Source organism: Hylaeus volcanicus, chromosome 4, assembly GCF_026283585.1.
Source record: "Hylaeus volcanicus isolate JK05 chromosome 4, UHH_iyHylVolc1.0_haploid, whole genome shotgun sequence".
Classification (NCBI taxonomy): Eukaryota; Metazoa; Arthropoda; class Insecta; order Hymenoptera; family Colletidae; genus Hylaeus; species Hylaeus volcanicus.
This window is the reverse complement of record NC_071979.1, coordinates 11,866,513-11,884,717: the sequence shown is the minus strand read 5'-3', so window position 1 is coordinate 11,884,717 and position 18,205 is coordinate 11,866,513. Positions and strand designations below refer to the sequence as shown.

General features: G+C 32.5%; 1 protein-coding gene across 1 annotated transcript in view; it reads right to left on the bottom strand.

The window, feature by feature from the left end:
• Positions 1–18,205, bottom strand: part of LOC128875194 (acetylcholine receptor subunit alpha-like) — a 213,288-nt gene that overhangs the window by 182,652 nt on the left and 12,431 nt on the right. The gene's annotated exons all lie outside the window — the stretch shown is intronic.

The window sequence follows — 18,205 nt, the reverse complement described above, 5'->3', positions numbered from 1 at the left end:
GATACTAGAGGTACGGATACGGGAGTCTCTACTGCACGTAGAACACTTTGAACTAAATACTTTATTTTTATTGAAAATATTTGCAAAGCGTGCAATTGAAATTATTATAAGGTAAAAGAGAACCACAGAGTAGAAATTCTCATTGGCAAACAAAAATTCACGCCAAAGGTGTCGATGAAGTGTAAAATTGCACTTATACCGACAGGACTAGGTATCGACGCAGTGATTAACCAGGAAAACTAGTCGCGAGCGGCTTTTGTTCTATAAGCGTGCGTATTAAGCATTCTATGATCCATAATACTGCGTAAGAGCCAATTGGACCACGTCGCAGTGGCTGACCAGTGGCTTTCTATTACTACTGTTCGGGCTTTTCACTGCGCACACATACATTCGTATACCTATAACGTTGGCTAGCAAACCGTATAAACCTTCATTAGGTATTCATACCGTGAGATAACATCACCAAATTCTGCACCTTCATGGATCAGACATGCAAGCCGACCCTTTTAGTACTCGTCGTCTACACGAGCCGAGAGTTCTTACTTCAAATGATTTTCATTTATGCGAGAGCACGTACCATAAAATGGAATGCATTTGAGCATTCTTACTGCGCTTTTCGAGAGCAATTCGACTCCACGTTGTTTGCGTATATTCCAGAAACGATTAATTTATGTCCACCCGTCCATCCTCGTGAAAGTTTATCGTTTCAGCCTTTTATGCTTTTGCTTTCGACGAGTCTTGGAAACTTTATTTACCTTATCGTATATTTTTGCATGGGAAAATGCAGGATAAATTTTAGACTAGCGATGATTTTGAAAAGATGAGAATATCTGAGACATTTTTCATGTACAGTACTGTGCAAAATTCTTGGATCACTTACGGTAGAATACGTCTTTTATATTACATAAATCTTTTACATAAATCTTTATGTCAAAAACAATGCAAAACTTGAGTTAGCTTATATATTTTTCTTATTAACATTATTATATAATGTACTAGGGAGAAAAGCAATCAAAATGTCTTCGAATTGGAAAAGTTTTGCAATGAAAAATCCAAGGATTTTTTTAAAAGGGGAATCGAAGAATTGGAACTTCTAACACTTTACGGTGGCAAAAAGTGTTAGAAAATGATGGCAATTGTTTTGTTGATTAGTATTTATGATTTCTTTAATAAATGAATGTTGATAGAATTTTTATTACTTTTCGGTCCTCCTAATATGTATGTATATAAAAAATTAGTAGTTTCTCAAGTACAAATTAAAGTTTAGTTGGTTTATATATTTGTCTAGTGCATCACTCACTCTATCTAAAGTACCTCAAATGATATTTCAGAATTTAACATTTCAAAATTTGTTGATTTCACAGCTGTTCAAAGAATACAGTTCTTTTTGCGATTAGAAAGTTACAACAAAAAAATTGTAACTTTCTAGTCCTGGCATTTAGACCAGAATTAATTTTTCCAAAAGAAAAATTGTTTAAAAATAGCATAGAATTTGTACAATACTAGGACCTGGTGAAATAGTAATTAATTAACAAAGAAGAAACGTGGTTGCCATGAATTTGAAATTTTTAATGAAACAATTTATGGAAGAATCAAATGTTCACATCCTCTATGGAGCACGTTATATATTTCAAAGGATATGCTACATCTGTAATTTCGCAGGATCTCCGGTATAATTTGCGTTACGACAAGTAAATCCAGGAGTGAATTGATGTTATCTCGATCCGTTTATATTCTATATCTAGACTCTCGAACAGCATAATGAAATTTCCCAAGAAATATGGAACACTTAAGTTCGAAACAGTCTGCGCTCCTTTAGCAAACTGACATTATTTAGGCCAACAAGAAATTATTCCGATAATCACTGACACAGCTCAGTATTTCTCGCTGTTATTTTAAGGGTAGCAATCGATAACAAATAATGGGGACGTGGAGAGAACTTATTTCCGCATATAAACTGGAGTCAAGATTCTTTACGGAAGATTTATATCTTATTCTAATGAACAGAAACTTATATGTATGTAAAGAAACTGTACTTTCTTTAATCTGAATTACGCGCACTAATTATTCCGCACGCTCTGCGAGGAGGATTGAAAATTAGAGATAGAAGAACAGAGAGATAGAGAACACGGGCATAAGTAAGCTAATAAGATATAAATAACCATTTTAAGTTGTGTACAGGAGTGAATATAAAATATAAAATATAATAGAGAGAATAAACTTATATTGTCGTTCCTCTATTTTTCAAGTAAAATTATGTTGTAAATATTGTAAATAGCGTACATAATGTACAATATTAATAACCAAATAAATACTCTATTTTTCAGGGTAACATATATTTGTCTATTTTCTTATATCAACTGACGATATAACATCATTATAAATATATGTATATATATATATATATATTTTTGTCATTTGCACCGCGAATGACACCCGCGAAATATTCAACGAATAAATTGCATATCTCCCAATGGTTACAATTTCCTACTTAAAATATTATCTATCTAAGGTCAACGAATTCAGTAATTTATTTAAACGAAAAATTCTACTTACTTATTTTTATTATTTTAAGTATCTTAATGAATTATCAGTAATCAGATTAATTTTTAAAGTATAGAGGTTTGAACTAGGGATGCGACTATTTGAACAGTTGAATATTCTGTATAGTTACTAATTAAGTATTTGAACATTCATAATGATTGAACAACGCAAGATGGACTATAAATTAAGTTTCTTCTTATAAATGTTTCCCTTTGCTTTGCAAAATTCAAAAATCTGCCTCGATGTGCTGATATATACAATCATATCATTAATTTATAAGAACATTTTCGAGTTTTTCAGATTCATTCATCCTATAGGCGAAATCATGGAAACCATGAAGCAACATTTTGTAGCAAATGGAGCTTTACATAACATTAAGAATACTAATAAGAAATTGTCAATTAAAACTTATTTTCACGTAATCAAAGGTCAGATTAAAACATACATAACATTGACATATTGAGTTTATTACGATAACACATACAAACAAAAATCTTAAATGAAAAACTCCTAAGCTAGAAATATGTAACGCCTTAAACTTTTCATACAAAAAAATAATTGAAAATTAAAAACTCCTAAGCTAGAAGTATGTAATCCCTTGAATTTTTAATACAAAAAAAATTGCAAATTAAAAATTCTTAAGTTAGAGATTTGTAACCTCTTGAACTTCTCATACAAAAAGAAATAGTAAATTAAAAATTTCTAAGCTAGAGATATGTAACCCCTTGAAGTTTTCATTCAAAAAGAAATTGAAAATTAAAAATTCCTAAGCTAGAGGTATGTAACTCCTTCAACTTTTGACCATTACTGTATCTTCGTACTATTAAAAACAGCAAAGATATTTTAAGGACACGTCTTAGGTGACTCACCCTGTATATAAAATATGGAAATAAACTCTTCACTTGTTAGTATAGTTTCATTTATATTCGTTTAATTGTTAATCTTACATAGACTAATCGATACATATTAGATCGTCCCAAAAGTCTCTTTCGTGACTTGTACTCAATTATTTGATGTGCCAGTGTTTATACAAGCAATCAACCTAATTTCGTAGATGTTGATGTCATAACAGTAATGGAGTAGAATGGATTGTACACAATTCAGTAACGCAAAATAAAACATAAAATATCGTGTAGGTATTACTGATCAATAGACTGCGGATCTTTATGCATTTACAGGAAATTTGAATTTGCAAGAACCTACAAAATGCAAACAATATGCAAGAATATAAAAAAGATTGAAAGTAAAGTTCATGTTCTAATATTTGCAGAATAAAATAAATTCGTATTTAGGTTGAATTTTTGTAGCCACGTTCGCGAAGATTTTATTTTGCATAAAGATTCGCAGTCTACTTATCGATACAACGAAAGAAACTAATATAATGATAATACAAAAGAAAATAATGAATCTGATAACGATCGCTTATCATCACGTAGTTCGTCCATTCTGGACTGTCAAGTATGCATCGATTTCTCTCCTTGGGTCGACTTACTCCAATTTCTGGTAAGCCAGACCAGACAGTGATCTAATCTAACCTAATCTAGGCTAGCCAGCTTCCAATTTAGGAATGCCGAGAATGCTTCAAGTTCCGTGCATATACAGACGCAGTAGCCATCGCACACGTATGTGTGTATAAATTCTCGTATAGTAATACATCGACTGGAGCATCGGTTCGATATAACGTCGAATATTCTCACATCGCTAGCTCCAATCGCCGTCTACCCAATATTACCCATGGATGCTGTGGAGATTCGAACTTGAATCGCACACTTCACAATGAAAACCACACTTCTCTTATAATACTTGACGAGCACGATTATTTTGCATCACTTCGCTTCCACGATTGTATTAGGTTGTCCGAAAAGTTTCTTTCGTTTTATTAATAAGTAATACATACACGATATTTTATGTCTAATGTTACATTATTGAATTGTGTACGATTCATTTTGCTCCATTACTGTTACAACATCAACATCTAAGAAATTAGATTGTCTATTTATATAAACACTACCGTACAAAATAATTGAATGCAAATTACGAAAGAAACTTTTACGACAACCTAATACTTACAAAGTGGCTTACATAGTATTTAATTGCATTAAGAATTACTGTAGAATCAATTGAATTCTTCATTTACGATCGAAACGAAAGATATATGTAGGATTTGGGGTGATCGAGGGTGGCGAATTAATTCGACACCTGAGAAACTTGTAAATGTAATATAATTAATAATATAAAATTGAAAAGGTATAAAAGAAAGCTGACGAAACACGGTCACACGTCCGACTGTTCTGACTAGAGATGGCGTGCAAAATCACTAACCGTTATTTATCACAGTGATCGCAAAATCACGATCACTATGGTGATTTAATTTCATTCACGAGGCTGATCGTGATTTAATTTCATACACGAGCGTGATCGTAGTTCTTTTATCTTGCTAGAATTGCGTGATCACAATTCTTGATCTTAATTAAATTACTTTTTGTAAAATATTTCAATATACATAGTTTGCATAAAAAAACCGCATATAATATCAATTTCAATTTCCTTTATTAGGTAAATTAGTAGATCATTTATTTTGTGTAATAGCTACTTCAGTCCCATGCGAAAAAATATTTTCTAAAGCAGGATTAATTTTAACGGAAAAAAGAAACAGATTGCAAACAGAGAAATTATTTATGCTATTATTCTTGAACAGCAATACATAGTTACTTATCTGTTATTATATATATTTTATTCCATTGTTATTTTGTTCTTTGTATTTTATTTATAGTATTCGTATTATGTTTTATGTATTAATTATCTTATTTTGTAACAGTGTTACATTTTGTAAAAGTCTGAAGACACTTACAACTAAACTAAGACTTGCAATTCATAATTATTGACTTATATTCGTTACTCTTCACTGTTCCTCATTAAAGCATTCCTTTATTTACTATTCTTTACTTTATTTTATTTTATACGGTGTAGGTAATTCGCATTTTTGTTTTGATGTCGTTAATTGCATACTTCCGCAGGTAGAATATATATTAGGGTGTTTTTCATTACGGTGCATTTACATTTAGGCTGAAGATTCTAACAACGCGTGCAAGGAACAGTTATGTTCTTCACCGATCAGAAGCGATCACGAAAAATCACGAATCAGTGTGAAAAATCACTGTGATTGGCAACGAACCTGATCGAATCACGAGTGATTCACAAGTAGCAGTTCTAGCCATCTCTAACTACGACCAGACACGTAGCCTTATAAAGTGATCGTACCTCTAAAGAAAACAAAATAAATGCGTTACTATCTAATTAATCTACTATCTAATCTAATCGTCGAAATATTTCTGTTATTGTAATTTTACGAATTTTGTATTACCCAACGTAAACAAAGCTTGAAAAAAAAATCAGCAACCGGTCGCCCTAGAAAGCTGTTGAAACTTCGGGTTTTAGTACGTACATCCACAACGCATACCCGCCGATTTTTAATCTAAATTCAAATACCTGAACCGAAGTGCACGTCAGAGAAAGTAGGGCACAGATGCACGAAGCGCCGAATGAAAATTGTTAACAGACTCTAAGGGAGGTTTTAATACCGTCGCATCGTGTCTCACATCGCCCGATCCTCTCAAAACTTTAGCACTTAAGTTTTACTCGAAGAGGCGTCGCCGGGGTCAGACCGGAATAGTCTATCATAAAATGCTAAGCCGATCGATGCGGTATCGGACGGAATAAAGAATATAATTGCGACGAAAGCGTCTCTCTAATTGGTCGATGACCTCTGCTCCGTCTGATAATAAACAAACGAACACAAAGCTCGACGAGCCTTTCCGTTTTCTGCGCGAAGCTCATTAGCGTTAAGCTATACGCGCATCCCAGTTTTAATTAAATTTTTTATACGAGCAACATCCCGATCATATCTAGCGCGTGTTGGAAAACAGTGTCGGTTAAGAAGTTTCCAGGTTTATTTTTGCTTTAATTGTCAGGGGCGGGTACGCAATTAAAGAGTAATCGAAAATAAAGAATTAACGTTAGTGATTTAAGATAACGAAACGCTATACGCTTCAACGACGAAGAATAGTAAAAATTCGTGGAGAAATTTCGTGGAAGTGTATGGCAATTGTAAGCAATACAGTACTGTTAATTAATTATGGAAAGCGGTGAACAAAGCATGGGCATCTATTCAAGAAGGCACACTTCAGAGTTTGATTTCGTCAATACCCCATCGTATTTTTGAAGTTATTCGAAGAAATGACAGTTCTACTAATTATTAATAAAGAAATAAAAAAGATCTTACTGTTAATTTTGAACCTACTTATTAAAAAAAATATATGGCTTTACAGAAATTTCGCAGTTAATTTTATATAAAATTATATATTTACGTCTATTTCTTTAAATAAATATTATTTCTATTCTATAGTTGTATACACGTGCGTGTGTGTGTGTGTGTGTGTTTAATAAACCTAAAATGAAATCATACTCAAATTTATCATAAGTACAGAATAATTATAAGATATTACTAAAAAAAACGTGGTGGTTTTATGGAAATTTCGGGCACTGTAACATTTAAAGAAATGGAGACATAAATTGCCCGCCTAGATCATGCGATCTGGCACCGCTGAATTTTTTTCTTTGGAGGTGTGCGAAAGAAAAGTCTACGTTAGCGATTCACGAGCAATATTAAAGGTGTTATTTGCGAAATACGGTTGAAATTCTGTAAAGACGCGAAGATGAAAATTTCTGCAAAGGATTTGTCAGAAATCCCAAGATGGCTATTTGTCAGATATTCTATCCACGTTTAATCGTAGGGTTTGTACTTTGAATTGGAATAGAGATTTTTTCTAGTGCTCCAAATTCAATTTTCTTTGCGTAGAATTGTTCAGAATTGCTTAAATTTTAATAAAAAAAAAAAAATAAATAAATAAAAAAGTGATTTTTTTTTTTCATTTTTTTAATGTTCCAGGCCCCTTAATCATTTAAAATGGAACCTCTCAGTAGGAGACCTTGTATAAAGCAATATCTATCGATAATATAAAACAGAAGAAACTGAATGTCTTTTAAATCTACAATTTAAGACCTAGTTATTATGTGATTTACCAAGGTAATTCATATTCCTGCACTCGAATATTAAATTCGCAAAGAATATTTAAAGCTCTGCACAATGGTAGAAATTGAATTCGCTCAAGGAGCTGGATACTATCTCGACAAAGACATTTACAGACCGAAAAGGATGCGTGGGGCGCAAATGGATGAATTTCCAAGAACCTCCCTGAAAGCAAAAGGAAAATTTGACTACTTTTCGTGAACGTCTCTCAAGGATTGTACGGTTCCCCTGTCGCGCGGCAAGCAAAAACGAATATCCAGACCTTCTGAGAAAGTATGCCGTCATTGTTCATTTTCCCCTGGAAAAGTATGAACAAAGAGGAGGGCAAAAGTACAGCTCTTCTTCTCACAAACGAGCAGACAGTAGAGATCGAGGAATAAAGCAACACCAATCTTTATTCACGATATACGTGCACCATGTGAAAGAGGACCACGTTGTACCAGCTGGCGCGAGTCCCAGCAAAGAGCCACTACTCCTCGCAAATCACAATTGCTGATAACTTCGTCGTAACTTTTTTTTAGACGGAACGAAATATGTTAGGTCGAATTTCTTTTTCGTCGTTCGAAACAAATTGTATTAAAATAGTAATGATAGTAAATTTAAAAAGTCTAGTTACAATCAAAAATTTATTTAGTATGAAAACATTATTTTTCAGAATGAATATAGCTTCATAATTTTTAGGGGAGTAAATTTATTTATTAGTTAAGAATTAATTTATTTTCAATTTACGAAATTAACGGCTTCCTTTAACTGTGACTAATTTTATCTTACAAGTTATTTGTAATTTAATTAATTTAAACTTTGTTATCGTTTGTTGGACTGGATATCCTGAATTGTTTTTGTTGTTTTACGCGCATGTGGAACTCTTTTTAAATTGGATAGAAATTCATAAAGACACGAATATTGAAATAAATCAAATTCCTTACAACAAAAGAAAGCAATTATAATATAATTTTGGAACAATTATTAAATGAACACGAAAATAAAGAAAAACGTTTGTTATAATTGCTCATAAGTAGAATTAACTTTTATTTAGTCCTTTTAAATTAAATCCCTACACAGAACAAGAAAATATCGAAATCAATTTATAATAAGTCAAAAAAAATATGCAGTATCAAAAATCGGTACTGATAATAATTTATAGCGAAAAGAACATTTTTTAATTTCTAAAAATCGAAAAAAAATAGTAATTATGGAAGGCCTACTACCGGACCGGGCTTAAAAGTTGCAGGATGGATAGAATTTTAAAATAGAAAATCTTCAAGAAAATCGAAGGATACACATAGTTTTAAAAACACGATTGAATACTTAAAATTCAACAATCTCGATTAAAAACACTTTAAGTATTTCTTTTCTATTTTTTCTGTAAAAGCCATCTAGAAACGCAGATTTTGAAAGAAAACGATTGAATTTCGACCATTATTAGGAAAGTTATGAACGCAAAACTAAAAAAAGAGCGGTTTTTTTGAAAATTCGATATTTTTGAACCAGTGATCAAAAGAATCTCAACATTTACCAGGAAATCTCTTTTTAGGGATACTAAAAAATACCAACAAATTAAGAAAAGAAAAGAAAATTTTTTTTAACCGTCCGATTTCGTGTGGAATGCCCCATATATACATTTATAATTTCTATATTTATTAACGATTTCACTAAATCTGGAGCAATATGTTATTGTAGGTGTTTGTTTCTTATTTAAATTAACTAATTCGATGTTAAGCCTTGGATTATTTAATTGAAGGTACTATGAAGCTACTGATAAACATACCTGTATGTATAATCTAGAGAATCTCTAGTTTCGAGTTTGTAGCAACCTATGAAATTATTGTACTCAATGATTTGGCCATGAATCCTTCGCAAGCCACCTTGTTTATTGTATATGTAGCCATCAGTGAACATATCTTTAAAATTTTTATATTTATTGACGATTTCACTGAATCTGGATCAGTATATAACTATAGATGTTTCTTTTTTATGTAATTTAGCTAATTTGATGCTAATTTTTAGATTACTTAATTCCCATGGAGATACACTGGTAGAAATAGTGTTATTTAGAGAATCTCTAGTTTCGAGTTTGTAGCAACCTATGAAATTATTGTACTCAATGATTTGACCTAGAATCCTTCGAAAGCCACCGTGTTTATTGTATGTGCAGCCATCAGTGAACATACCTTTCAAATTTCTACATTTACTGACGATTTCACTGAATCTGGATCAGTATATAACTATAGATGTTTCTTTTTTATCTAATTCAGCTAATTCGATGCTAATTTTTGGATTACTTAATTCCCATGGAGATACACTGGTAGAAGTAGTATTATCTAGAGAATCTCTAGTTTCGAGTTTTTAGCAACCTATGGAATTATTGTACTCAAAGAAGTGGCCTTGAATCCTTGGAAAGAAAAGCCTCGCACGGCTTTGAACGATGCACACGAGTAGCTTTTCACGAATATGAAAACTGTTGATCGCAGGCGACACTTAGAAATGGTTTATATGATAGCGGTAGGCATCAGAGGTTCGGTGATTATCCGTTGACTTTCATACAATTGAAAACTTCCTCAGGGTCGATTTTAAAGTGGGTGACTGTGTCGTTCGAGAAAATGAAGCTCGGCAACAAAGCATGCTGATTACTGGCTTGGTCGAAAGACAATGGAATGTAATGGGAATGGTTGGAACAATGCAAGAAAGGCTGAACAACTACCACGAGGCGAGTGGCTACGCATGTGTACATCGATAGACCGCGCATACTGACAGGAGGAAGATATGTATAGTCTTCGGATAAATACGAGTCTCAGTTGCAATGAATGCCTCTTAAGAATCTATCGATGACTACTGCGTGCGATAGTCAGCAATCGATTACTGGAATTTAGTTAACCTGTAATGAAGAAAATTCTGTGTACATTTAGCTCTACGCAGTTCTCTTCTTTCGTTTTCTTTTTAGCTCTACGCTAAACTGTTGATAGACTATAGCTACCTATTTCAGACGATTCGAAAAAAGAATATTTTCAGACGCGAGATAATACGAACCTAACGATTAGAAATATTTTTGCAAGGGCACGTAAAGAAATGTTAGCTCTTACACTGTTCACAGAGTCTCTATACAGTGAGTGTAGAAAATATTCGTACACCGATCAATTTCCAAAAAAACTGTGTAAAATTGTAATTTTTTATAAACAATGACATTCTACATATTCTCGGAAATCTCTAGAATAGATAGAGTACAAAAGAAATAGCTATTTATGTAAGTTGCGAAATTAACAAGAAAAAAAACAATTAATCGATAGAAATGTTGAAGCAATAAGTATTCGGACAACTGTTTAATATTTAAAACTTCATTAAAAAAAAAAGAAATTTACATTAATTTACAAGTATATAATACTTCCTCCGTGGGATTTCTTCTTGATTTTATAATTATTGCAACTCTTCTAAGCGTTAAATTAACTAAATTATTAGTTATTCGAAATGGGATCTTCCTCCATTCCTCTATTAGAGCCATTTTTAAAAGTACTTTACTAGAAATTTGATGTTTTCTAATTCGTACGGAGCAATAAACTAATGTGTTTACGTTACAAACTCTACCGTAAAGGGTTCGTCATAAGAATCGTACAAATACTTATTGCTTCTATTCTTTTACCCACTTTGCGCATTTTTTTGTTAATTTCACAAATTGTATTAGGTAATTAGTAAATGTTGTTTGGACTATATGTATCTTAGAGACTTCCAAGAATATGTACAATATCATTGATTATAAAAAAAAAAGTTAAGAAACTACAATTTCACAGAAAAGTTTTTTTGGTACGAATACATTCTACACCCACTGTATTTATTAACGATTTCACTAAAGTTATTTCACTAAAGTTAAATAATCCAAGGCTTAACATTGAATTAGTTAATTTAAATAAGAAAGAAACACCTACAATAATATATTAATCCAGATTTAGTGAAATCGTTAATAAATGCGTATGGGAAGTATTGAAACCTTATTTATATTTTTAAATGCGTTGAACGATACCATGACTGTGAATAGTGCTTTCTCTCACTGTGTAACAGGAGTTTCTGCCTTTCTGTGTAAAAAAAAAAAACTAAGGTTTTTAAGGTAATTTAACTACTTTAAGTTTAACTTTCTTACTTTAAGGTAAACTTTTTAAAGGCAAACAAATTTCTTTTAATTTTATGAAAGCATGTACGTTTAAGAATGCACTGTTCAAATTTCATTGAAAAACTCTTGAAGTAAATTAATTTTAACTAAATTGAAGAATATTTTACGATACGTTACGAAAAAAATTGAACTTAATATTAAATTAAAAAGAAAGCCACGAATATAGAAAATTCTCGAGTCAAATTGATTCAAAATCATCTTGTATAATTAAACGAAATATAACAGTTATTCCAAATATAAATATTATGTGCAATATACAAGTACTACTAGTCATCTTAATATTTTGCATAAATATAAAGACTTGAATCTACACTACGCAAATCAGTTTTTAAACTTGCGGAACTGATGCTGTCTAACGGCTCCAATTACGTATACCTTATTAGAATTTAATGATATATTAATGGCTTTCAGTAATCTAAAAGCGAAGCAGACGACGGGGGGAGGGGGCGGTAAGGTTAAGTGGTCGCTTGACTGTATTTGTCAGACGACTTTTCTGTTTGCATGCCGGCTGCTCGTTTGTTCCACGTACAGGCATTGTTCTCCCAGATTATTTTTCCTCTTTCGTTTCCTGGTTATCCCCTTGTGCACGTAGGCGGTATAATCGAACGCTTTTTTTTCCCTTTTATATCTTTCTATGCTTCTATTTGAATTGCTGCGCTACAGCGGGAACCGTTATTGTAACATTTAATTAGTCAACTTCAACAGCAATTCTCATTATTACGAGTACTTTGTACCTTACGCTTCCTTCTACACACAATAATGATATTTTTCTTGTAACTGAAAAACTAGTGAAACTTATCGACACTTGAAATATTATATGTATATAATTTTAAAAAACACCCTGTTCAGAAGTATGTGGACACTTTCCTAATAGAAATAAATATGTATCTAATAAAAGTTGCGAATCTATTAACCCTTTGCGTTCGTGTGACGCCTCTAGGGCAACATATGTAATTTAAAAGTGATATTTTGAACGTACAATATCAATTTTACTTATTTCAGAATACAGCTGATTATTAATTGAAATAATAATATTAGGTTGTCCCAAAAGTTTCTTTCGTGACTTGCACACAGTTATTTTGTGTAGCAGTGGTTATATAAATAGACATCCTAATTTCTTAGATGTTAATATTGTAACAGTAATGGAACAAAATGAATCGTACGCAATTCAATAATGTAGCATTAGACATAAAATATTGTGTATGTATTACCTATTAATGAAATGAAAGAAACTTTTGGGACAACCTAATACATTGAGTCACGAATGTTTGTAAATGTTTCTTTTCGAAGTAGAGATTTTGATTTTACAGAAATTTATTTTAAAAATGGGCTAGACAGGATTCTATAGAAAAATACCTCGAGCGCAAAGGGTTAATATCAATTATATCATTTATGTTTCAATATGTTTATGTTACATTAGCAAATGTATTTTGTATTAATAGTCTGTTTTAACATCATATTAGTAATGGTAAAAAAACTATAGAGATAAATAGATAATGTTAAAATTTCTTATACCAAACTTGGATACTATTAATTTCTTCATTGGATCCGAAGTAATATTATCTCATTTATTTTTTAATATTTCGCCATACATGTTTTTGATATACTGAACATATTTTTTAAACTTTTCTATCCGAACGATCCCACAGTTCCACTATAAAATTCAATACAGGACTCGAAACATTTAATAGTATTAAATGTTGTTAAATACACATTCGATATAGAATTCAGTAACAAAAGTTGTATAGTAATAATTTACGGTCTATATTAATTATTCATTGAAGGTAGTAAGTGACCACATATTTATGAACGATGGTGTACATATGTATTTTTACAGACAATGTTTATATTTTTTTGTAGTTGAAAGATAATAGATACCAACGAAACTTATCAACACTTGAAATACTATTGCATACGTGTACTACTAAATAAAACGATAGCGAATGCAACGAAAGTTTGTGTACACTTATCGACACAAGTGAAGAAACAACGCAATTTCTCGTATAGTGTTTAACATAGTGTATATAGATAAGAACAGAAAAAATATATTTAATGTATATGTATAAGAGTAGGTTTTGTTTTCCGATATCTGATTAACGTACATGCGTATACATATGTATACTAAAGAAAATGTATATTTTTATGTTCGAGGGTTTCATATAATAAAGTATATGTAATTTGAGGAAGAAATTTTTCTGCAGTGCTTCATGTATAATTACTATAGGTTGGTCTCATACAAAATATAGTAAAATTCAATTTTAAAAATAGGAATGCAAATACCCAATTTTTTTATACGGAGCTCCATTTCTGAGAAAATCATCGCGATCAAACAGACCACCCTGTAAGTGGTCATACTATAGATTCTTGCGTTTAAAATTGTTTAAAAAATGACCCAACAGTTCCAATCGATATAACTAATTTAATTGATCAGTAACTATAGAACTATTAAAGATTAATTAAAAACTCTGAATTATGAGCTTCCACAAAGCGAGCTGCCAGCTTCACACAGACTTCTAACCAGTAAAGAACATATTTTGTCTGTTTATAATGTTTATGTCATAATAAGATTAAAAAGGTACAATATCAGGAAATCGAAACAATTTATGATGTATGCAGTAATTTGTGTGTAAATTAGAATTTTACAATAGCAATTGCAGTTCGGATGATTCACGAGGTCAGTAGGAAACACTTGAACGATTTAAATTTTAATAGCGGATCGGCCAACCGTGATATTTATACGGCCTTTTGGTAGTGTCAAATATTGTACCCCACCCACGTACTAAATAACTCGAATACATGGACGGTCACTGTTATTCAGGCCAAACCGCACTAAATTTATAGACCCGAGGACCAAAATATCGGCAGCTCAACTATTCTATTCCCGTTCCAATTAATAAGCTATCGATAATGACAACCGTCGATAATGTTGTGCGACTATCACGAACTGGAGATTCTTCTTCTGTAGATTCACCGTATTATCGATAGACAGTTCGTAATACTTTTAACTCTTGACAGTCGTGCGCAGTGCCGTAACAAGAGCGTAGCGAAATAGGTGCCCGGCACGGGCGCAACTGGGTTTGGGGCGCAAAACAGAGGGTACCGACTCAATCGAGAGTTGCACGTGATTTTGACTTTACTTGACAATTCTATTCTACATCAATCAGCACCACTGATTGTCTAATTGGTCACTGGCCGTTTTTCGTCCCCTGACCAATTAGACACATACACGTACATATTATTGTTGCGTTATAAATATTACTCGAAATATAAGATACTACTTGTTACTTTTGCTCGGTAATGCCAAATATGCAAACTGTTTTATGTTTTTATTATATTATTTTAACGTATACCTATGTTTTATATCTCTTTTATTTTTTCGTCACTGAATATTAATAAAAACTTGTTCTTATTCAAGTTGTAGATTTATTCAAACAAATACCTTGACAAATACGTTTTTGTGTATACAGGGTGTTCCAAAAATGTTGTAACACGTTGAAATGGGTGGTTCGGGAGGTGATTTGAAACAACTTTTTCCTTAGCGAAAACCGGTATACGCGCGCTCTGATTGGTCAGTGTTTTCCGTTACTATCTCCTCAACGAAGCTTCGGACAACATTTTCGCTAAGGAAAAAGTTGTTTCAAATCACCTCCCGAACCACCCCTTTCAAGGTGTTACAACATTTTTGGGACACCCTGTATATAGGCAACTCATTTTGATGAAGTTCATAGCATTTAATATATTGGATTAGTAAAATTTAACGTGTTACATTAAATTAATTTTTTTTGTCATTACGGGCGTCACGGGCGCTTCATATCCTCGTTACGGCACTGGTCCGTCGAGTAAAGTTGAGCAGAAGTGTATAGTCACTGAAAGGGATCTTGTGTAGTCGTAAATTCAAATAGTAATTATTACTACTTTATTGTAAACCACCCTAATCACGCGTATAAGTGTTCACGCGATTCACGTGTATTTCACGCTGGCCACAAAATACGCGTGACACGGATAGTCGCGTGAATATGGACGTGAATCACGCGAAAGGATTTATCGCAATACACGTGCTTACTATAATACATTTTTGCACAAATGCCAGTGTTGTTTGCATTATTGATGTACAATTTGCTGGATATAATAAAGATAACAATCGAAAACGAATGTTGCATTGATATCGTGGTATTTCATTTCATTATTTTAACTGTATTTTATTTTAATTGTAATTCGTTGTTTTATATTTGCTTCCGTTTTTCTGTAGTGCGCATTCAAAGTCAGTTGAAATTCCTCCAAGCAAAACGCTTATGATATTACTCCTAACTTCAATGTACGATTTACAAAACTTTGCTCATTGTCAGAAAGACGATATTTAAATGAATTATAATGTTTACTAGATTAGTATAGATTATATTCCGTGCATAAAGTAAGTCAAAATGTTAACAACTTTTTAAGTAATAGGATCTGATTGAAGAGAAGTACATTTAATTAAAATTTTAACTTTGTCCAAGGTTATAAAAAATTGACCGCACTTGTCCAAGATTTAATTACAATCACAGGGAAGGGTGAATCATACTATGTGTTTTTATTTTGAACTATTAGTAACCTATTCCTATTTTTATATCCTGTGTATCACCATTAATGAATAACAAAAATATTTTTGTTCACAGTTGATAACAGTCTTGAATAAAATTTTAGTTCTAAAAGAAGTAATATGTCAAACAAAGTACTCTTGAATAAAATGTTAACTTTATATATGCTACATGTTTTTATGTTAAAGTGTTGTTAGCTTACTTCTATTATTACTACGTACATCCTGTCATTTTTAAGTTATTAAATACATTTCTCTCACAGTTATTAACAGTTTTGAGTCGGATTTTGATTAAATAACATAAAATATGTCAAGCAAGTGAAAGATATTAAACGCATTACACTTTATACGTGAATATTTGGACATCCTGTAGCTCAAATTGATTTATACTAACACAACTTAAGTATCATAATATAGGGAATAACTTCCCAAAATTTCATTAAAGTATTTCCAAGAGAACCAAAATTATAGATTTTTGATCGCCGAAAGCCCGGCGCTGCTATTTCTGTTTCTCACCACGGGGCGGCGCGGTGGTACACGCCATCTGATAGACACGCAAGCGCGAGCCACTGGTGGTGCACGCCGCACGATTAGAGACTCAAGTGCAATCCGGCGTTAAACAAGTTGGGAAATTCTAAAAAAAAAAATTACATTTACGTACCTTTTTTAATGGAGAATCGAACAGAAATGTGAAAAAATTCCAAACTTGAAGTGCTAGAACGAATACAACTTAGAGGTCAAATTTTCTGCCGCATCCTGTATAATTCATATATCGTAAATATTTAAAAAGGTTGTAATAATGTCAAAATTCATGTCTACATTCAGAGCTATTTGGGATTTCTTTCGTCCGAATCCATTCTTGTGATTCCCATGAGTCTCGTGATTCATGGTGTACTCATTTATCTGCGCATCTGTCAACTGTAATTTCACTAATTACGCGAACTTGTCATATCCGGAAGTTGACACTAGAATTCGTCGAGTTCGAATTTTCGCATATTTTGATGCAGGTGCAAGTGATACTCCAACCAGTAGTTAATTGAGCTCCGGCATGATTTAATTTGATTTGCCGAACGAAGCGTACCATCCACTGGGAGTTACGGAACAGATGCTAGGATATTTGGTTCATTTACCATGCGGTTAATGATATCCGTGAGGGACCGAGTCCTAGATCCCCGTGGGTTTACCTTTTAATGATTTGCGTTTAAGTTAATTAAAACTAGTTAATGTTGAGGTGTCTAGAATTCGCATCGCCACAACATTAAGACGGGACGTCACTTCTCGATCCGAATGTAGGAAAGACAAAGATAAAGTTTATGTGGAACAGCCAACAACAGCCGAAAATATGAAGGCTCGAATAATAAATGCTTGCAAGCAAATTGCTAAGGAAACTTTAGAGCAAGTTGAACTGTCATTTAAGGTCGTACTTTTGAATATAGAAGATAAGAAACATTTTATGGGCGCGCAGTGAAGAAGAAAACTTCAAGCCATTGAAAAGACCTTGAATGACATTTCAGGGTCAACCTAATGTACATCATGGATTCGTCTTGAGGTAAACTGTCTGTCTAGCGTGAAAAAAAATACGTTTCCATTTAAAAAAACAAAGGTCACCTTCAAATCTCGGAAGCACTTCCACTAAGAAAAAAACAGTGTAGAGCATTGAATGTCCCCCTTTAGATAGAGCATGTTTCGTTTAAACATTTTTTTCGAAGGATGAATACTTTGGGAGAGAATCGCGTGGACAATTATAATGAAACACCCTATATATATAACAAATATGATATATATATATGGTGTGTGTGTGTGTGTGTGTGTGTGTGTGTGTGTGTGTGTGTGTGTG